Genomic DNA, 22,391 nt, shown 5'->3' with positions numbered 1-22,391 from the left:
GGGGCCTAGCATCGTGGATTTTAGATGGAATGAAATAGTACGGCCCACCCACATAAAGAGAGGAGAAAACAGAACCCAGCTTTAAACTGCATTGGAGTCGAAAGTACAGTGGTACCTTGGGTTAAGTACCCAGTACTTAATTCGTTCCGGAGGTCCGTTCTTAACCTGAAACTGTTCTTAACCTGAAGCACCACTTTAGCTAATGGGGCCTCCTGCTGCCACCACACCGCCAGAGCACGATTTCTGTTCTCATCCTGAAGCAAAGTTCTTAACCCGAGGTAATATTTCTGGGTTAGCAGAGTCTGTAACCTGAAGCGTATGTAACCCGAGGTACCACTGTATATGACTCTGGGCATGATCCAGCCAAACACCTTAAAGTCCCGTCAACTAGAACAGAAGAGACTGAAACTTGATTTTAAGCTCTCTCCTTAAAATTCATGTGAATAAAAAACAGGCTCAGTTTAGCTGGGCTGTTCCCTTCAGGCATCAAGAGGATAGACTGCAGCTCGGTGGTAGAACAGCTTTCAGTTTTCTTTCATTAGGTTTAACTGACTAATACTTCAACAGTCATGGCATTCATCCTTCAAGTATCCCAGGAGATCAGGCACAAAACACAGCATCCATATCCTGCCATTTTGATTCTCCTTCTTCAGGAACACATCACACATCACGTCTGGCAGGCATGCTTACATATGACACGAGGACTCTAGCCAATCTTAGATCCCTAACATGCACTTCTGGCTGATACATGCACTTGCAAACATTGTTGCTCTGTGTGAGCGTTGCACTGTTACGCGCACACATGCAGCTTTTTATATGTATATTTAAAAAAAGCAATCCGCAGAGTGGCTCTGAGTATCATTCCATATCTGATGGAAGCTGCCCGGAATTTCTCTTTTCACCATTTCCAGCTGTACGTTGCTATGCATCATTTATGTTGAAAACCTTTCCATTTCGGCTGTTATTCCCTTCCCCTCTTTTATTTGGGAATCGTATTTTTGATTGATTGCTCGACCACTACTCTGTTTTTGTTTTTAACATCTCATCTTGTTCCATTGTTTATTCCCTGAACACCCATTGGCTGGTCCACCTGTTGTGGACTGAGGAAGCCAAGACTGACAAAGACCAGTTGTATAGAGCTGCTCAAACAGAGCCATTATGAGCCAGTTGCATGGAAATCCCAAGGTAAACACTGTGTGGAAGTCAATGAACAGGGCTCCCGGAGTTGGCAAGTTGTAGGTTTTTTCATTTAAGTAATGGATAACCCTACATTTAACTCTGGAGTTTTACTCCTATGAAGTAATAATGAAGAGGAAGCAGAGATCATATCTGGACTTAAGCAGAGCCAAGTGTGAGGGCACAGATATTATTCAAGGAGTACAAACAAAACAGGCCGGCACAACTAAGATGTTATGCCTAAGGATTTAAATTTCGTTTCCTGTAGAAGTGCGGAGTGTCTGCCAAGAGACAAATTGGTTTCTAGGGCAATATTTGAAAAGAGTGATCACATATCCCTTTGAGTCAAAGTACAGAACAGTTGTGCAGCTGATATCCTTGAGCATGCATGTGTTCAAATTTCCAAGAGCTTTGGCATGGGATCCGCAATGTGAGATCACAATGGCACATGGCAATGGGGTGTTATAGATGGAGGGTGGGTTTCTGCTCATTTATTTTGACCATTTTGAAGGATAGCTCCAGTGCTGCACTGCACTGTAGGCCACAAAAGGCTTTTACATCTACTTGAGTCAAGAATGGAGAGATGACCACAGGTCATGCAAACAATCTTGTGGCATTCCAGAATATTTAATAAAGTCCCCCAAAGTCCCTCCAGGATAAATAGTAATAGTAATAGTAATAGTAATAGTAATAGTAATACCCTGTTCCTTTAAGTTGCAGTCTTGATTCCAATTGTGTACATGGACATCTGTTGATGTCATTAGAATGTATGCATGCCTAACTGGAACACGGTCTACAGTGAATTGCTTTATTTATTTTGAAATAATTTTTATTTGACTTTACAAATGTAGAGTTATAACAATACAAAATGCATATCCATATTTAGAGATTTCTCCGAACCTCTAGACTTCCCACTTCCCCTTCCTGGGTCCTATTATAAACCTGTTCAACTGCATATTATGTCATCATCCAAATTTGATGTCTCTCCATTTTGTCCATAATATCTTCTACATTACAAGTGTTATTGTAATCCTGCTAATGTTTTCATCTGCTTTCAGTGGTCTCTCAAGTAAATTATAAATTTCCCCCATTCTTTATTGAAGTTTTGATCTTCTTGGTTCCTGAGTTTTCAGGTCAGTTTTGCCATTTCGGCATACAGTGAATTGCTTTAAGCCTTACTGGTTAATGTTATTGGTGCCATCATTTTGATAACTCTATACTTTTCTGTTCAGCATGGTATTATATATTTAACATGTGCCATATCTGTTTTCCAGCTTTCGGTCACAGGTGGTGTGTGAATAGGTCCTATTGAGGCAATAACGGGAGAGAGAAGGGTCACAGGGAGGAGGAAGCACTAGTGATAAGGTTTATGGGTTTGAACAGCTGAACTTTTACATACAGCTCTTCTGCTTTTTGGGTTCCCTTGTTTCAAGAGCCACAATTCAGACAATCAAATTCTTCCTCAGTCTGTGACTGCCATGTCACCCCTAAAATGGTGCCATCATAAAGCAACAGGTATAGGGAACCTGTACATCAGGTAGCAGCTAATTTTTTGATCTCCAGGTGTCACTGGGTTACAGCTCTCATCAATCCTGATGGCAAATAATAATAATAATAATAATAATAATAATAATAATAATTTATTATTTGTACCCCACCCATCTGGCTGGGCTTCCCCAGCCACTCTGGGCAGCTTCTAACAAAGATTAAAAATACATTAAAATGTCACACATTAAAAACTTCCCTTAACAGGGCTGCCTTCAGATGTCTTCTAAATGTCAGGTAGTTTTTAATCTCTTTGACATCTGATGGGAGGGCGTTCCACAGGGCGGGTGCCACTTCCAAAAAGGCCTTCTGCCTGGTTCCCTGTAGCTTTGCTTCTTGCAGTGAGGGAACCACCAGAAGGCGCTTGGCGCTGGACCTCAGTGTCCGGGCTGAATGATGGGGGTGGAGACGCTCCTTCAGGTATACTGGGCCAAGGTCTCTAGGTGTATTCCCAAGCTATGCACCTGTTCCTTCAGGGGAAATGCAACTCCATCAAGAACATGTCATCTATCCGATTCCCAGTCAAGGGCAATATTCTATTTTAAGGTTTTCATACTGCTCCGGGAGTTCTTGTCTTGAAAGGCAGTTTAAAAATGTAATAAATACACAGATTGTCATGTTCTGTACTTAATTATGTTGAGTATGTTTAATTTAATACATTTTTATCCTCTGATTACTCCAAAGAGGTCAAGGTGGCATACAATGGAGTTTCCAGGTGATCTCCCATTCAATCTAAGGCCTCCTCAGTTTCAGAGGTGGAACTAGGTTGGGTGTCTGAAGAACAGAGGTGGCAAGTAACAGGCTCCATCAGTTTCTATACCTTCCCTAATCTGGTTCCCCCTCCCCCGCCAAAAAACCCCAACAACTTTGCATGCTAACATCAGAAAAAATGTGGGAGCCTTTCATTTCGAACCAAACACAAAACGTATCTTGAAACTCTGGCTGAGGGTGGAGTTGGAGCCTTCTGATTGAGACTGAAATGACTGTTCTTGGCAACTGGCTAATCATTTGCATTCAGATGCCAAAAAGACCAGACATTTCTGTCCTGCAAGAAGTTGTCAAACATGTAGTCGTTTTCTCGGCTCTTCATACCAGCTTTCATCTTTTCCTCTCCCAGATGTTATGGAGAGAGAGAGAGAGAGAGAGAGAGAGAGAGAGAGAGAGAAAGCTGCATTAATCTAAGAAAGCAAAATATGATGGTTACAGAATTATCTGTTAAATATAGAAGCTGGAGTTCTGTTTTGTGATAGCTCATTACTTGTTCTTCATGTCAGTTAAAAGCACACTCAACTTAGTTTTATGTTGTTGGTAGAGCTGCTCCCTTTCTTTTTCTCTGTGCATGTGTTACGTGCAGTCGCTTGGCTCTGAGTAGAGCTGCATCTGTTAGCAATGAAAAAAGAAAAGAGAGAGAAATTCGAAGCATAAAACATGTTTTCTCACACACACATAAAAGTCTGGGCCACTAAAAGGTGAATATCTTCACCAGGCCTCTCCCAAATACCATAATTTATAATCGCCAAACAAGTGACTCCGTAAAACAGATATATAAAATTACAGTTAGAAATGGGGAAGTTATAATGTTTGCCAGATGAGAATCATGCAGGTTTATGTGCTCAGAATTCAGATCAGTGACCTCTGTTACATTCCCCCCGCATCACAAGATGGAAGGGGATAATAAGATTATTCCACTCTACAGTACGAGTATGCCGAGTGCATTTGAATTAATACTCTGGGCTTTTAATCCTCAAGACATACACCTGCACAATCCTGAAAGGGTAAAAAGTGAGCACCTTTCACTTGTCCTATACACAAACACAATGTATACCTTATCTCCCACTGATTTTCAAGTTCTGTGTTATTTCCACTATCACTATGGATGTCTGAAAAATTGATGAAAACAGGAGCAGAAATTGCCAGTGTTCACTGATATCTACGTCTGGAATGAAAATCAACTCAGTAAATATGATCAGTATTCATTGTTGCTGTTGCTTTCAGTCCACAAACAATTGCTTACATTCCCTTACACCATGTATTGTGGTTCCTCTGGAGTGAAATGAATAGGGTGGAATGAATGAATGAATGAATAAATGAATGAATGAATGAATGAATAAATAAATAAATAAATAAATAAATAAATATTACATCAGGTTGTGGACATAACTCATGGCCAAAGCTGACATCTGAGCCTCTGTCAACAAGGTCAGTTCCAAGTGTAAACAATAAATTATGCACCTGATCTTTTAAGGGAAGTGCAGCCCCATCTAGAACATCATCTCCCTGGACTGGTAGGTTACCACACTTCTGGTTTGTCTAGATTTACTTTCAGTTTATTTTCTTCAAACATATCAGATGCTGATTTAGAAACCCCACAGGCGCCGTAGGACATGATAGCAGAGAGATATGGAGCTTAGTGCCACCAGCATACCATCCCATGGTCATTATTCCTGTTCCCTAATGATTTCTTCCAGTGGTTTTATGTAAATGTTGAATAGCATAGGAAACAACATCAAATCTTGCGGGACCCTATAGACCACAGGTATCAAGGGGTTGAGCACAAGTCCCCCCCAATACTGCTTTTTGAGATTTACCTACAAAGAAAGGCAAGAGGCAGCGCAAAATAGTACCCTCACCCTTTTTCTCTGTCAAAGTGGGGAGAACCATCTGGATTTGACTGCTCATTTTTGAGCATCCTAAATTCTCATTTTAAAAGTAAAATTAAATTTAATGTTCCTTCCGCCCACCACAGTTTACTTGACTTATAATTAAACTGTCCCTCACTGATGCCTGAATGAGGGAAATAAAGTAGGGTAACAACTGGAGGGCTATGAACTATGAAATTAAGGTAGCAAGAGTGGCTGGAATTGTATCGTGGGAGCAAGCCTCATTCAATTAATGGGACGTACTTCTGGTTAGACAAAGTTATGCTTGAAGACATATATGACTTTGAGATGGACTGTTAGCCATGCCATTAACTTTGAAAGGGGACACATAGGAAAAGTACGGGAATTGGTTTGCAAATATCTGTTGATTGCATATATTTTAATGGAAAATAGCAGATGAAAATGCAACAGAATATTGGAATGCATTGAGGCATGCTCATAAATCCCTAGTTGCCTCTAAATGCTCAAGCACCATACTCAAAAGTGGAATATTGGGCACTGACCAATAATTATAATGGGTTCTTTGATAGAGAATGTACCACTGTCATTTCATTGTTGGGCACAAGTTTCTAAGCACATTCAGTTGCATGTGTTTGGAAATCAGGTATGCTGATTAGTTGGGGCTTCAGATCATAGGGAGACTTCTATGTGCATGTGCCTGTGGGATGTTGTGGGTGCACTTATGTGCATGGCCGTGCCCTCTTCGTCTGTTTTCAACACTGTTTTCAACACAACAGCTTTTCTCAGGTTAATATATGTCAGAATGGAAATGGCAGTCACATTGTGTTATATATGAACCTCTGGAGCAGCTGTTTTCTTAAATTCTTTTTTAAAGAATCTATTTTAAGGGGAAAGGAAAAGCCATTTCTTGAAATCAAGAACAGGTAGCAAGCCTAGGTGAGCGACAAAAATGGGCATTTCTTCAGAAAATTTGTCAAACAAAAAGCGTTTGGATTCACTGAACTTGGTTCAAGCACTCTGATGTTTCCTTTCCCCTACATGTTGCAAACACATTGGACACTTTGGAACCTTACAGTCCCGAGTGCATTTTATGTTCTCAGCATGTGGCATGTTATGTTATTTGAGTACTTTGTAATGACATTGAGTAACTAGAGATGGGTGAAGCAGTTCAGTCTAAATAGGAACCAGCCCACACCTTTGCCCACCCAAAAGTGACCTCAACCCAGGCCTTCCTTTTTGCAGTCAGGATTGGTTCAGAGAGGTCAGCTGTTGAATTGTCAGCTGGTGGCCAGACATGAGAACAGACAAACCCAATTACTGCCTTCCTCCCTCATCTGGAGGTTAAATATACTTTGTGTGCTCCTTCCATATTATTGTGGTTAAGACTTGAATTGAGACCCTTTTGCTCTGAAGGTAGCAGTTTCTGCCAAAGAGAGCCAAATGGTGGCTTCCATTTAGCTGAACCGGTAGCAAACACCTGGTCACTTCTCGGGTGAAAGTTTCCTTCAGATCCTCTGCATCAACATCGCTTATCAGCATCTTTCCCTTGTCTAAAGTGCTTTCAAGACTTATTTCTGTGGCTTGACTAATAACATTTTTCTCACCAAAGGCTGCAGAGGGGAGATCCGTTTCCTGACAATTTTCAGTTGTGGGTCCCTCAACTAGCAGATTTACGTAGAAAACCAAGCTGGTTTGAAGCCTTCTTCATTTGCAGGTTTGCTGCACTGAGAAGATTCCTGCTTGCCATTCAAGTCTGGACTCTTTCTCAAATGAAACCAGGAAAAATCCAGGACTTGGAAATTAAAAACCTCTCCCCCTCTTAAAGCCACAAGGGAAGGAAATGTCATTTTCTGCCTCTTGGGAGTTTTGCTGTGGTCATGATGGTTTTTGCTTGAGTGAGGCAATGGATTGGCAACTTGTCCTGAAGAGCTGCAGGATCCAGTCCGCTCAGTCAGAATAATTTATTGCGGTTCCAATGGAGGTTTCATTGCTGATTGATATGGTCAGTTGAGATGTTGTTGTTTAGTCGTTTAGTCGTGTCTGACTCTTCGTGATCCCATGGACCAGAGCACACCAGGCACTCCTGTCTTCCACTGCCTCCCGCAGTTGGGTTAAACTCATGCTGGTAGCTTCGAGAACATTGTCCAACCATCTCGTCCTCTGTTGTCCCCTTCTCCTTGTGCCCTCCATCTTTTCCAACATCAGGGTCTTTCCCAGGGAGTCTTCTCTTCTCATGAGGTGGCCAAAGTATTGAAGCCTCAGCTTCATGATCTGTCCTTCTAGTGAGCACTCAGGGCTGATTTCCTTCAGAATGGAGAGGTTTGATCTTCTTGCAGTCCATGGGACTCTCGAGAGTCTCCTCCAGCACCATAATTCAAAAGCATCAATTCTTTGGCGATCAGCCTTCTTTATGGTCCAGCTCTCACTTCCATACATCACTACTGGGAAAACCATAGCTTTAACTATACGGACCTTTGTTGGCAAGGTGATGTCTCTTTTGAGATACTTCCTTGTAATTCATATCCTTCTCTTTGTGTGTATGGGCTACAAAAACACAACAAGCAGCATAGGAACACTTCCAAGAGACCTCCTCCGCTTTCCCAAAATAATTTCAGGAGGTGAACTGATGCGACACAACCTTATAGCCATTGTGATGTTCCCAGATTCTCCCACAAGGGCCTGTCCTCAGGTAGTCAGTACGTTAACTCCCTCAGCTACTCTGCTGAGGCCCAACTTCCCTCAAAATACCTGCTGCAGCAGCCTACAGACTTAGAGCAAGAAAGCAGTACGATTCTCCATTTTTATTCTTACTCAAATACTTCTACACAAGATACATGGGGTGAGCTATATTTATGTTAGGATCTACCCAGGCCAAAACATAGACACTTAAAATATAAACATATATTTAATTAGGGAACACAGCACCCAGAGCAAGTAGTCATTGTATAACAAATTCTTTAAGAGTTCTATTTTCTTGCCCTGCCATAATTTTTCTATTTACTCTCCTGTCACTTCCATGGATGCATATTTTGTTATAGGTTAAGCTATATATTTGATTGCCCTTAGGTATAGAAACCACATAAACTTCCAGGGCCAAACCCAGAATTTTGCAATGTAGTTCTCCAACCAACCAATGTGTTTTAAAAAATGCAAATACTAAAGTAGTGTGTGCATTAATATATATATATTAGTGAAAAGAACACCCCAAAATGCATTATATTGCGGGAAACGGCTGTCACTAATTAGGAAGAATTGCATTTAAAAAATGTGAATACAGTGGTACCTCAGGTTAAGTACTTAATTCGTTCCGGAGGTCCGTACTTAACCTGAAACTGTTCTTAACCTGAAGCACCACTTTAGCTAATGGGGCCTCCTGCTGCTGCTGCGCCACCAGAGCACGATTTCTGTTCTCATCCTGAATCAAAGTTCTTTACCCGAGTTACTATTTCTGGGTTAGCAGAGTCTGTAACCTGAAGCGTATGTAACCTGAAGCGTATGTAACCCGAGGTACCACTGTATTAGGATAAATTGACACAACAGTGCCGATGAATTTTCATGGGAACTTAAAAAACAGCAACCCTCAAACTTATATGGAAATGTGGAGAAATGAATTTAAGATTGGAAAAATGAGAAAATGGGAGAGTCAGAAATCAACAGATTTCCACGTCCCTAATAGAAACTTCTGACCTTTATGCCGCTCGAATGCAAGGTCTTGTACGGTTTAGAATCACTTCTGTTGCTTTGCCCCACTTTTGATTGTGGCCACACTCACCAACAGCATGCAGGCCCTGAAAGGTTGCCAATGATGGACTAGGTCCCTTTGGGCTGAAAAATGCCTGCCCCTCTTTTTTGGAATTATTGTTGTTGTTGTTTAGCCGTTTAGTCGTGTCCGACTCTTTGTGACCCCATGGACCAGAGCACACCAGGCACTCCTGTCTTCCACTGCCTCCCGCAGTTTGGTCAGACTCATGTTTGTAGCTTCGAGAACACTATCCAACCATCTTGTCCTCTGTCGTCCCCTTATCCTTGTGCCCTCAATCTTTCCCAACATCAGGGTCTTTTCCAGGGAGTCTTCTCTTCTCATGAGGTGGCCAAAGTATTGGAGCCTCAGCTTCACGATCTGTCCTTCTAGTGAGCACTCAGGGCTGATTTCCTTAAGAATGGAGAGGTTTGATCTTCTTGCAGTCCATGGGACTCTCAAGAGTCTCCTCCAGCCTCATAATTCAAAAGCATCAATACGGACTCACATATGCAACTGAAGCTTTGTTAACTTCCCTGGCAGGCCCAACAAACAGCAAAACATAACCAATTCTTATGTAACACACAACATAATCATTTCAAGCAGTCCTACCACCCCACCCCAGCTTATTGTGCCTAGCAAGCTTCAGAAATAATTCTCACCAAAGCATTTTACCTAAGAAACCCCATGAACCTCTTTGCATTTAATCCCTTATATAAATGAATGTCTTCTGTGTTCACGCCATTGCTGTTTTATGGAACGTGGATGCCAGTGAAGTGGCCCTTGAAATGAACAAGGTTCATTGTTGATCAATGTGCAGTAGAGGATCCAACTGGTTTTCCCCCCCTTTCCATTTACACATGCTTGATAATTTGATTAAAGCTGATAAACAGCATGAAGCATCTGATCTGTAAAAGGTTAAGGAAGAGTACATGGCTAAATATGTGCTTAATTTTTATCTACGTCAGATATTCAAGCTGTTCTAATGAAAATATTTATAATGCATTCTGTAAAGATTTAATCCGATCTCTTTCCTGATGGATGAACTCTCGCTTCAAGAAAGATACACACTTCCACTCTCTCCTTTTAGCGCAGTTTCAATGATGATAAAATCACCACAACGAAGTTGAACTCAGTTGCATTAAGACTGGTGTGTTTACCCACAGAAAAATTTATCGGGTGTAGACTTTACCTGTAAGAACCTTTCTCAAGAATAGACTTTCATTACAAAATTTGGAAAATTGTGAATTTTGAAGGATGGCTGTTTCAGTTTTTGTATTGTTTTGGAATGTGCGGATTAGGTTAGGTTCACTTTTAAATGTGAAGTGAATCAAATTTCTTCTCCATCCCTGCCCACTGCTTGCCTGTGCCAAACTCTGCCAGTGAAAACTCTCCAAACCACTGTGGAGCCCCCTGGTGTGTCTGACAAAAATGGCTCATGGTAGACAGCAAAAAGACCCCAAATAAGATATCCCATGGGGGCAATGGGAATTATTTTTGAATTATGGTGCTGGAGGAGACTCTTGAGAGTCCCATGGACTGCAAGAAGATCAAACCTAATCCATTCTGAAGGAAATCAGCCCTGAGTGCTCACTGGAAGGACAGATCGTGAAGCTGAGGCTCCAATACTTTGGCCACCTCATGAGAAGAGAAGACTCCCTGGAAAAGACCCTGATGTTGGAAAAGATGGGGGGCACAAGGATAAGGGGAGCACAGAGGACAAGATGGTTGGACAGTGTTCTCGAAGCTACAAACATGAGTCTGACCAAACTGCGGGAGGCAGTGGAAGACAGGAGTGCCTGGCGTGCTCTGGTCCATGGGGTCACGAAGAGTTGGACATGACTAAACGACTAAACAACAACAACAATGGGGGCAATATCCTATTTAGTTCATCTTTTAATGAACTAAATATGTGCGATGCCATCTGAATATAATCCCAGTTTGAGCCTAAGAGCTTCCCTGCAGGCTCATCTGCCCTGAAATCCTGTTCTCAACCAGATGTGTACAGGAATCCCACAAACATGACCTGAGCACTCTTCTCACCTGTGTTCCACTTTGCCATCTCATCCCAACATACATCATTCTGTGGCCACTGAGCATGTTCAGTCACCACTGCGCTGTCTTGGGAATCTCGCCCACATTAGGATCTTTTTTTAAAAAAAACATGTCGTGGCATTTCTGCAAACTTTGAGGTTTCTCCAAGCCTGCTGAGACTTCTCTCTTCTGTATAGATGGTGCCATTTTGCTTACCCACACTTGAAGAATGATTTTCCTATTAATATGTAGGATTTTGCATTCAACAATGGACAGACTGCGACACAAATCATCTTTCTGGTAGGTAGCCGTGTTGCTCTGACGCAGTGAAAATAAATAAATAAAAGTTAAAAAGTTGTCCCTTAGCACCTTAAAAAGGTAAAGGGACCCCTGACCATTAGGTCCAGTCGCGGCTGACTCTGGGGTTGCAGCGCTCATCTTGCTTGATTGGTACAGCATGACTAAGCCACTTCTGGCGAACCGGAGCAGCGCACGGAAACGCCGTTTACCTTCCCGCCAGAGCGGTACCTATTTATCTACTTGCACTTTGACATGCTTTCGAACTGCTAGGTTGGCAGGAGCAGGGACTGAGCAATGGGAGCTCACCCCATCGCAGGGATTCGAACCGCCGACCTTCTGATTGGCAAGTCCTAGGCTCTGTGGTTTAGCCCACAGCGCTACCCGTGTCCCTCCCTTAGCACCTTAGAGACCAACTAAGTTTTTTCTTGTTGTGATACTGCCAGGGAGACGGGGCATCAGGCAAGCCCCCAGCTGGCTCTGGACGATCACCCGTCTCCCATGGAACAGCATCAGTCAGTCAGCAACACGAGCCTCATATACGTTCCAAGACCTGTGCACACTCTGTCAGCAGAGTGTATAAATCATCCACAACAAAAGAGGCGGACAGAGAGAGATGTGCAAGCATATTTACAGCATTTATTCAGCATAGTTCAGGAACAAAGGAAACCATAACTGCTTGCCTTCGTGTCCAGCAAAACAGCGCTAACACAAAGCTACATACAACGAAAGTGCTGGGAGTAAACAGGCATGTGATACACAAACGTCATCCCTGTACCCTTTTAAGGTGGAATGGAATTATATCCTAATAGTTCTGGGTATAAGCTTTCGTGTGCATGCACACTTCTTCAGATACACAAATCATCTTTGACATTTTAAAACGAGAACCTGGGAAGCTTTGTTCCTTTGGGAATGTTCTAATCCACGGATTCTTTTGAAAACATCCAAATTCGTTAACCTCGAGTGATTAAGCTGGAGTTGCCGTCCTCTTTGGACCAGGGAGGACATTTGAAATTTGGAGAAAATGTTGTAGGTAGGTGCTAGTCACCAAATGGCTGCTGCAAGTTGTGTGATGTAACACAAAATGGCCGCCACATCTTTAAAAAAGGGCAGAAAAAGAGACAGGAACACAAGATGCTGTAGGCTTGCCATATTTCAAAAAGTAATATGCCTGATACCCACAAAATTGTTGAGCGCATCATCAGCCAGTTTCATATACAGCTTGAAGATCAGAGCATAAACAGTGGCTGGGACAACAGAGAGCAAGAGGATCTTTGGCCTAGTGGCCAAAAGAAGATAGCTGTGTTAGTTTTATGAGTTAATGTGAACAAGTGAAGAGTGATGCTTGTCCCTCAATATCTGTCTGAATTCTCACAGATTTATGAAGGCTCATAATTGCTGTCTATGGCATGGCACAACAATTGTGAAGAATAATGTTATTTATATCACTTGCTAAATAAATTTTCATATGAAATTAATTTCCAGGAATAGATGTAGTAGTCAGTTTTCTCTGTCCTAATCCTTTCCTCTGAATCGTCTTACTATGGCAAGTTTGGGATCTGGCCCACATTTACGACATTCTTAGCTAATGTAGACACTGCATTCCTATCTTGATATTTGCCATGTGTTGGGCTCAACATGAAATACATAATCCTGTTCCCCCCTACACACACACACACACACACACACACACACTAATTAGTTCATACCATATGCAGCACAATCCTATGCATGTTTACTCAGAAGTAAGTCCTACTGTGCCGAATGGGATTTATTCCTTACTAAGTGTGCATTGCAGCCTTAGGCAATATGGTGAACTTGACTTCAGACTAGCAGCAGCAAAGGCAACATTTAAAAATGAGAATTGTTTAAATACAATCATAATGTCTTGCATGGAGAAAGATGCTTTTATTAACTGATTTCTAATTTGTTACTGCTTTTTTTTCATTTACCATTAAAAACATATATTTACAAAATGCTAGGAAGTTACATGTATCCATTAAACGGCCCTTCACTGAAATAATCTATCCTTGTTTGTTTTAGCTATTTTTAGCTTTCGGCCCCAGATCTGGACACTATGATTTCTGGAAGTGAGTCCACTTCTCTCATGTTGCAGCAATGCATGTTTACGGATTTTGGTATCTGGGTCTTGTTCAACATTACAGAGGATATTTCATGCAGAAATATAGACGCTGTTTAAATAATAACGGTGGAGATTCTCAAAATGTTGGGCTCAGCTAAGGAGACACAGGGCTTCTCCACACTTACCTTTTCTCTTTTCTCTTCACAGTCGCGGTCTGTACTTTAAAGCTCTGTTTCAGTCTCTACCACTGGAATGAATGGGATTTTGGCAGAACCATGACCCATCCTGTAAATGTCAAAGTAGCCTGCACCTGACTGAGGAGTGGAATATAGGTAGGCAGGGGGATAAATTGCATGTTTGTGCTCTGATTGCCAAATAACGAGCAAGTTTCCAAACGTCCCTGGTCCAAACGTTTCTGGAGAACACCTGTACACCTTCACTGGTTAATGTCTGCTGTATATGAAAGGAGGCCTGTTCAGCATCCAAACAGGTAAAATGAAGGATTGTCTTGCTGCCTGTTTGAAAGGCAGTAGGTAGAAAGCTGACGCAAAGCAGGCGTCCTGCTGCACCTGATGTGTGTCTGCTTCATGTCTGTAGTCCTCATACATTTCGTTTAGCTTTGGGACCTGCTTCTCTTTTATGGCAGGGAGGGAACTCGAAGGACTATAAGGACAATGTCACCATTGAAATATTAAGGATATGCCAAAGAGGCATAAATACTGCCTTGGTGTGTCAAATCCAAAGAGGCCTTCGGAGATCATAAGAGTACTAACAGAGATCCCAAGCCACCGAATGAGACCATATTTATGGAGTTTCGCTTGATGTATTAATGACCTAGATAAAGATGTGTGTTTTTCCACAATTAGTTTGGTCTTTGCTTAGATATGTAACATCAATAGGGCTTGCCAGGTAGTTCATTGAAGAGGACAGTAAATCTCTCTTCCTATGGCTTACAGTCATCCTATAAATATAGCCTGGAAAAGAAAGAAGAATTGGGATGAAGCAGAACTACTTTTGGGAAACACTGAAACAGAAAAACAGTTTTCACAACCCGGGGTAGGATGAGAGTGTGTGTGTGTGTGTGTGTGTGTGTGTGTGTGTGTGTAGATATAGATTTAGATGATATAGATATAGATACATAAAGTTTGAATATATATATATATATATATATATATAGTTTGAATATATGCAGTGTTCAGACTCTATATTCAAAAGACGTTTACTTTCATAAACATATAATTGAGAAGAACATATCTCATGCTTATTCGCTTTGTTCCTTATAGACAGCACAGGTTTCTCCCTATTAACATTTAGGGATCTTCCTCTGTCTGCTTCACCCCAGACAGACCACACTGACACACACTGTCCTCTGCAGCATCCAGGGAAACCTCTCTCATCAGCCATTCTCCTTCATAAACAGAGAGAGGAAGAACAGAAAACAGTTAAAAATGACAGTTACTTGAATAACAGTCACAACAGAATGGAATGCTTCTCTCATGTGACTCACAGTCAGCCAATCACATGAGAGAGCTACTGCCAAAGGAAAAACCCCATGCTAGAAATACACAGCAATTCAACATAAGCAAACATTCCCATTCCAGAAAGCTGAACCCTTATCCTTAACATAGGGAACCTGTGGTCCTCCAAAGGTTGTTCAGCTCCCACCAACCACAGCCAGCATGGCCAATGGTCAGGGATGATGAGGGCATTGTAATCCAACAACATGTGGCAGGTCACAGATTTACTGCCCCTGTTATAACCATATTGACTTTTCTGCTTATGTTGGGCCAAGAGTTGACAGAGCTGATGTAACAGTGCTGCATGATCCAAGCCAAATACTTGTATAAGCACATTCTACATTCCTCCATTTCAAGAGGAGGGAGTTTAGCCTATGCTTATGTATTGTTCGTGTGCATATTACTTCTACTTATACACCACTTTTTGAGGTGTAAGGAGAAAGAAAGGGGCTCTGTGGGAGACAGCAAATGAGGAGGGACTTTCCCTCAACTCACAGATACAAGACCCTTTTTGAATGTTAATGCTCTGAACTCCTCCATCGTAGGCTCAGGATGTATATATGTGTGAATAAACCATATATCACAAAGACACCATAGTCTCTACTGTGCCTCATTCCCAGAAGGAAACATGAACCCTGGTGAAATATACTCAGAGTCGAGTGTGGATTTCATGCTCTTCATTCAGCTCATAGTAGTGAGGAATGAGAGTTCCCCCAAAATATCTGCTTTATATACATTATTTACACAATGGGCCACACATGATTGGCTAATGCTGGGATTCTCCTTTAGGCCAATCAGGTTGTGGAATCACTTCCACCTGGAGCTGGATTGGGTGGCTTCTGCAGACCAATCATACTGCTGCATTCTGGACCCTATTGTTCTAGGGTCCAATCAGACTGCTGTCTTTTGGATTCTATTCAACTCAGTATATAACACCTGGGTAACTGTTTGGAACCCCTGGAATCTCACACCGCTCAGAGATAGGGGTGGCATGCAACAATATGTTTCTGGTCTATATTGAGAAGGTATCTCAGTGCTGTTTTCTATTAAGCCATAAAACTCTCTTCTCTGTACTTAGTTTCTTGTAAACAATGTGGCACAGTGGCGTAGTGTGGGTTGCCAGCACCTGGGGCCACGTGAATGGCAGGGAGGGAGATGGAGTACACGTTGTCACTTCCTGGTTCACACAGAGAAGCCGTTTTCAATGGAGCCCAGATACAGTGCACAGCTGTACTGAGTCAGCACTGGGTGTTGAAATTTTGCACCCCTGACAATTTTGAACCTGGAGCAACTGTCCCTGTGTGCCCCACCCAGTGGGTGGAAAAGAAGGAGAGGGTGTTTAGAGGGGAGTAGGTATCAGGGTGAGGGAGGCGGGGCTTCTGATTTGGATCAGATTAAAATCTGAACTGGATAAGAGCTTGCTTATAATTTGAGACAAGTGTTGTGAGCTGCTGAGATTCATATTACTGATCTAAGAAATGTAGGACACAGTACTGTCACTAATGATTACACTAGATCATTAATGACTGCTTTAGTTCTCTTTGAAAGCAGCCAAAGATTAGGCACCCTTTTTCTCTCAAAGCGTCAAGGAGTCAAGCATTTGCACCAGAATTTTATCACTAGTTTCCTGCTGATGTTTGCCACTGGCAGTGTCTCAACTCCAGCGGCTTCCTTAGGAATAGTTCAGAACTAAATCCAATTTAGTTGTTGAAGGAAGATCCAATGCGCCAGTAGAATCATGCTTTAGTGCTCAAATTAAATGGTTTCTGGATTCAGGGCAACACTTTACAAAAATAGTTGAGTAATGTGTCATTCTTGAAAACACTTCCTTCCTCCCCCCCCCCCCATTTAATTTAAAAGCAGTATTTCCTATCGTTCCATTGTAAACACAGTGTTCAGGGTGGCTCTTTTCGATTATTACACTATTGCATGAAAGGGTGGGAGCAAGCATTTTGTGCAAATTGGAAATACAAGGGTTATTAGCTGTCAATGAAAGGGCATGTATACACCTCCAAAATGAATAGCTGAATTCTTCATGAGAGAAGAACAAGGAGCCCAATAATAAGGCAAAAGGAGCATCTCCACGCCCATCGTTCAGCCCAGACACTGAGGTCCAGCTCCAAGGGCCTTCTGGCGGTTCTCTCACTGTGAGAAGTGAGATTGCAGGGAACTAGGCAGAGGGCCTTCTCGGTAGTGGCACCCACCCTGTGGAATGCCCTCACATCAGATGTCAAGGAAGTAAACAACTATCTGACTTTTAGAAGACATCTGAAGGCAGCCCTGTTTAGGGAAGTTTTTAATATTCAATGTTTTATTGTGTTTTTAGTCCTCTGTTGGGAGCTGCCCAGAGTGGCTGGGGAAACCCAGCCGGATGGGTGGGGTATAAATAATAAATTATTATTATTATTAAAGTGTGCTGCAGGAAAGTAAAAGTAGAGTAATACATTATCACCTTTGTAACTTGAGGCAATGACTTCCAGTCTTTCTATCTTCAGGCAATTCTTTCCATTCCAGTTTGTCTGCTGAAGAACTGGTTAATGTCTGTCACAAAATCACCTATATATTGCAAAGGATTCTGGTGTTTATTATAGGGTGCACAGTAAAGTTGGTCAAACCAGTTGGCTGGGTCTGGCCTGGTACATCCTTTATGAGGTGCATGTTATGATAAGTTGCCATGGGAACCAGTTCTTCAGTTGCTTCACTGTTGTTCTAGGTGAACTGAGAATACACCTTAGATTGTGTGTCATCTTCTCTGGTGGCTGCCCCTTTGTTCTGTGAAAACCATACTTTGCTCGCATGCAGTATTTCTCCTGTTAACCTGGTTCACCTCTCAGCAATGATTGAGAATTTTGAAACCCATTTTTTTTATATCTGCCTTTAAGATATGGGGCAGTAGGATGAATGGGAAGAACAGCTTCCTTAGTGCTATGGATGTCTCATCATATGCTTCAGGGAAATCTATTTCTTGGATTAAAAAATGGTTGGTCTCCCTTCTAATGCAGTCCTCTTCAAAGATTTTCCCTGTAAGACACAGCTCATTGCCACTTGTGATGCTACTGGCTATGTCAACCCATTTGCTTTCATGTTCAACATCAAACTGTCATTTGATTCAAAGCAGGCTTGAATCTTTAAGACATATATGTAAATCAAATCCTACCAGCATACTGAATGCACAAATCTCTCTCTCTCTCTCTCTCTCTCTCTCTCTCTCTCTCTCTCTCTGTTATAGCTGTAAGTCTTGCAAATCCTAAAATTGGGATTCATTATTACAAGCAAATATTACTATAGTTATTACCTAAAATATATATCTTTGCACAGTATGAAGCATTCTATTGTTCTTGCTGAAAGTTTGTAAAATAATTGTTATGAATTCCAGAGCATTTAAAAATTCCCAAATTGAATTAATTTAACATTTGGCAAAGTGTTTCACTTTAGGAGCATATCAGCTTTAAGAATGATTATGACTATGGGTTTTTCCTCCCTCCAACAGAGAATTATGGACTGGATAGCAACCTAATTATTCTGGCTGAGATATATCAATATGGACATAGTTTTCTCTGCGTTGTCATGATCATATCAACATTACATAATATGAATGAGCTCATTCTAATCAGGTTAGTTGGGGCTTCTTGGAAGTGATTTTTAAAAAAATACCTGGAGTATAAAGGGAAGCCAGACTTCTCAGACCATGTTTTCTGAAGTAATCTCACTGATTTGCAGGAAATGTTATGCGCAAGTTATTTGAGACAACAGGCCTACATGTCCCCAATGTTACATTTAATGTTGCTGTAGATCAATTTAAATCACAACATTGCCAAAACTTCTCATCAGTTAAGTGTGCAGTTGCAATGAGATATGTCTGCTTGTCTAGCGAGGGCAACCTACGTCCACAGAGCAGGTGTGATATGAGGTAAAGAACTCCAGAAGCCAAGGCTGCAATGAGCAATGCGAATCTCACTGGAAGAAGTCCAGATAGGCTTTCCTTAACAGATGGTAAATACTGTTAGGTTTTGACTGCTCTAAACACCTCTTTGGGGAGATTTGAGGACCGAATCCAAGGTCCTTGCTGGCCGCCACCCCAATGGCTGATTGGTAATGTCAAGCAAATAGTGCGATGCTATAGCAATGCTATTGTGTTGGCTCTAATGAAAAGATGATGGTTTCTCTAGGCTTTCCTATACCTCAGCTGTTTGCTTGGCAGCCTTTTTTATGGCTTTGGGATACTCAAAGCTCTTACAGGTCATATTCCACACCTTTTTCATGTGTGTGTGTGTGTGTGACTGACAGCAGTGGAGGAAACCAATCAATTTAAACCTGCTTGGATAAAAGCATCGTCTTGCAGGTACTGGCTCAGCTTGGACAATGGTGAAAGTGAGCATCAAAAAGAATGCAATATATTGAAAGTTATTCAAATACAGTCATACCTCATGTTACGGCTGCTTCAGGTTATGTGTTTTTGGCTTGCGGACTGTGGGAAACTTGGAAGTACCAGAACGGGTTACTTCCGGGTTTCGCCACTTGCGCATGCGCAGAAACGCTAAATCACGCTTCACGCATGCACAGAGGTGCCAAATCACACCTGTGCCTGCACTTGCGCAGGCACGGTGCCTCAGAATGCGAACGCTGCGGGTTGCAAATGTGCCTCTGTCACGGATTATGTCTGCAACCCGAGGTTCCACTGTAAAAGAAAACTGTCCAGTGATTCATCTTCTGTCTAGCATAGTTACATGTTTTCAGAGTGGCAGATTAAAAAGTCACTCATCTGCATGCTCAAAGTGTTAGGGATGGCAGCTGGCCGGGAAGAGTGGCACTGCTATTGCATTTTCTCATTGGCTCTTGGCCTCTGTAACTTAACACAGCCAATCGCATCCAGCTATTATACATTGCCAGCAGTGTGGGCAGACAGGAGAAACATCAAAGACACATGGCTTTGGAGAGAGCCTGATACTTATTGGACAGAAGCAGCCATGAGGTTTTTATGTAACTTCTGAGCTGGCTGGTTGACTGGAGAACAGCAGGAGCAGAGTGTGTAGGCCCTGAGCAGTACAAACTTGACATTTGAGAGCTAGTTCATGTTTCATTCTTCTAGCTTATAGTATCCCAGATTCTTTAAAAGTGTGAACAGTTCACCTTCCCACTCTCTCTCTGTCTTAGGAGTCTTGGGCACAGAAATGACTAGTTGTGAGACTGAGCGGGGAAGACTCTGGTGGAGAAATAGAAGAAGACTGTGGGGTTAATTTTGCTTAACACTTTCCTTTATAATCTGGAAGGTCGAAGCAGCGTGTAAGGACGAAGTAGCATGTTAATGAGTTACCCATACAAATCTAAGCAGGAAGGGGACATCGACACCAACAGAATAGTTTGGAAAGCTGGGATGTGATCTAAGATTCATATTGACTTCAGCAGGCTTTGAATCAGAAAACCAGAGGACTTAAAGACTACAGGCAGAAAATAAGAGAAGGAAGGCACCCTTTTTCATATGTGGTGGAAGTGTAAGATAGCAAAAGGGTTCTGGGAAATGATATATAATGAATTTAAAAAATGTTGAAAATAAGCTTTTCTTTTAGGTATAATTGCAGAAGAACTACCTAAAGATCAGAAAAAAGTTATTTATGGATGCCACCACGGCTGACCAAGTGGCATGTGTCCAAAGATGGGAAGAAGAAGCAGTTCCAACGAAAGATGATTGGCAATTAAAACAGATGGAGTACGCAGAGATGGTGAAACTTACTGGAAGAATATGTGAAAACAAATGATAAACAATTAAACACATTAGCAGGATTCACATGAACACAAGCAGTAAGAAATAACTTAAAGGGAGTAAAAAGGTTAAACTTGTAAATAGGTTTGAAATGTTTATGCAGTAAGATTATGATATAAAATAAGGAACTGCAGAGGGGGAGGGGAGGGAAGGCGAAGAAAAGGCAGGTTGAATTTGCTTAGATTTAATTTTTGATGTTAAAATATTGTAATTGGAAAAATGGAAAAGTAAAATATATATATTTTAAAAAACTACAGGCAGAAAACAAATGGGGATTTGGCTTAGAAGTATTAAAACCAACAAAACATGTTAGTGTATGTAAGATATTCAGTATATATAGGCAACCGGAAGAGCAGTAATACTAAAATAAACAAGAAAGTAACAACTGGCAGGGATCAAGGTCTACCTTCAATCCAGAAAGAAAACGACATTTCATTTTGGATTTCTTGGGGGAAAATTGGCGCCTCTGTAATAATAATAATAATAATAATAATAATAATAATAATATTTTTATTTATACCCCGCCTATCTGGCTGGGTTTCCCCAGCCACTCTGGGTGGCTCCCAACTGAATATTAAAAACATGATACAGCATTAAACATTAAAAACTTCTCTAAACAGGGTTGCCTTCATATGTCTCCTAAGATAGTTGTTTATTTCCCTGATGTCTGGTGGGAGGGCATTCCACAGGGTGGACACCGCTACTGAGAAGGCCCTCTGCCTGGTTCTCTGTAACTTCTCTTCTTGCAGTGAGGGAACCGCCAGAAAGCCCTCGAAGCTGGACCTCAGTGTCTGGGCTGAATGATGGGGGTGGAGAGGCTCCTTCAGGTATACCGGTTCAAGGCCGTTTAGGACTTTAAAGGTCATATGGTATATATAAAGTTTTCATATATCAATCAGGGAGAGGCATGCCTCAGAATCATCTGCAAAAAAAGGAGGCTTTTCCCCCATTGTTGTATGAGGGGATCCCATGCAGCTTTGCAGGGGAACCTCTGAAAAAATAATGTGGGGAAATCTCTGTTTCAGCAGGGAGTCGTAATGCAACCCCCTTCCTAACTCAGGAGCAAGGGTGAAATCCTGTTTAGTTTGGCTGTGTACTTTTGTTCACTGCTGGGAACAAGGGCGTGCAGCTAATGCAGGATTTAACTTCACCACAACACCCATCAGCTTATGTCATGAGTGGTGTCAGCTGATGGGTGGATGGGCATGGTTTTGGAGAAAACAGCCTTGTGTGCCAACTTGGACCTCCTGGCAGGCCAGGATTAGCCTTTTGTTGTTGTTTAGTCGTTTAGTCGTGTCCGACTCTTCGTGACCCCATGGACCAGAGCACGTCAGGCACTTCTGTCTTCCACTGCCTCCCGCAGTTTGGCCAAACTCATGCTGGTAGCTTCGCGAACACTATCCAACTATCTCGTCCTCTGTCGTCCCCTTCTCCTTGTGCCCTCCATCTTTCCCAACATCAGGGTCTTTTCCAGGGAGTCTTCTCTTCTCATGAGGTAGCCAAAGTATTGGAGCCTCAGCTTTAGGATCTGTCCTTCCAGTGAGCACTCAGGGCTGATTTCCTTCAGAATGGAGAGGTTTGATCTTCTTGCAGTCCATGGGACTCTCAAGAGTCTCCT

General features: G+C 41.9%; 2 long non-coding RNA genes across 4 annotated transcripts; one reads left to right on the top strand and one right to left on the bottom strand.

Moving 5' to 3' along the window:
- Window positions 1-2,786: 2,786 nt before the first annotated feature.
- Window positions 2,787-17,771, bottom strand: LOC308473661. Of its 3 annotated transcripts, none has more exons than XR_013984157.1 (3): window positions 17,465-17,771; window positions 13,681-14,903; window positions 2,787-4,101 (listed from the first exon to the last, which is right to left on the bottom strand). It is a non-coding gene; the product is annotated as an uncharacterized lncRNA (long non-coding RNA). The 3 variants fall into 3 exon arrangements; XR_013984158.1 differs by lacking the exon at window positions 2,787-4,101 and adding an exon at window positions 12,166-12,691; XR_013984159.1 differs by lacking the exon at window positions 2,787-4,101 and adding an exon at window positions 12,166-12,509.
- Window positions 17,772-17,781: 10 nt separating this feature from the next.
- Window positions 17,782-21,405, top strand: LOC308473671. The gene is made up of 3 exons (XR_013984174.1): window positions 17,782-17,992; window positions 18,503-18,626; window positions 20,580-21,405. It is a non-coding gene; the product is annotated as an uncharacterized lncRNA (long non-coding RNA).
- Window positions 21,406-22,391: the final 986 nt, after the last annotated feature.

This window comes from Podarcis pityusensis (genome assembly GCF_964106645.2).
Source record: "Podarcis pityusensis genome assembly, chromosome: 3".
In the NCBI taxonomy this organism is placed as follows: domain Eukaryota; kingdom Metazoa; phylum Chordata; class Lepidosauria; order Squamata; family Lacertidae; genus Podarcis; species Podarcis pityusensis.
This window is presented reverse-complemented; position numbering and strand designations above follow the sequence as displayed.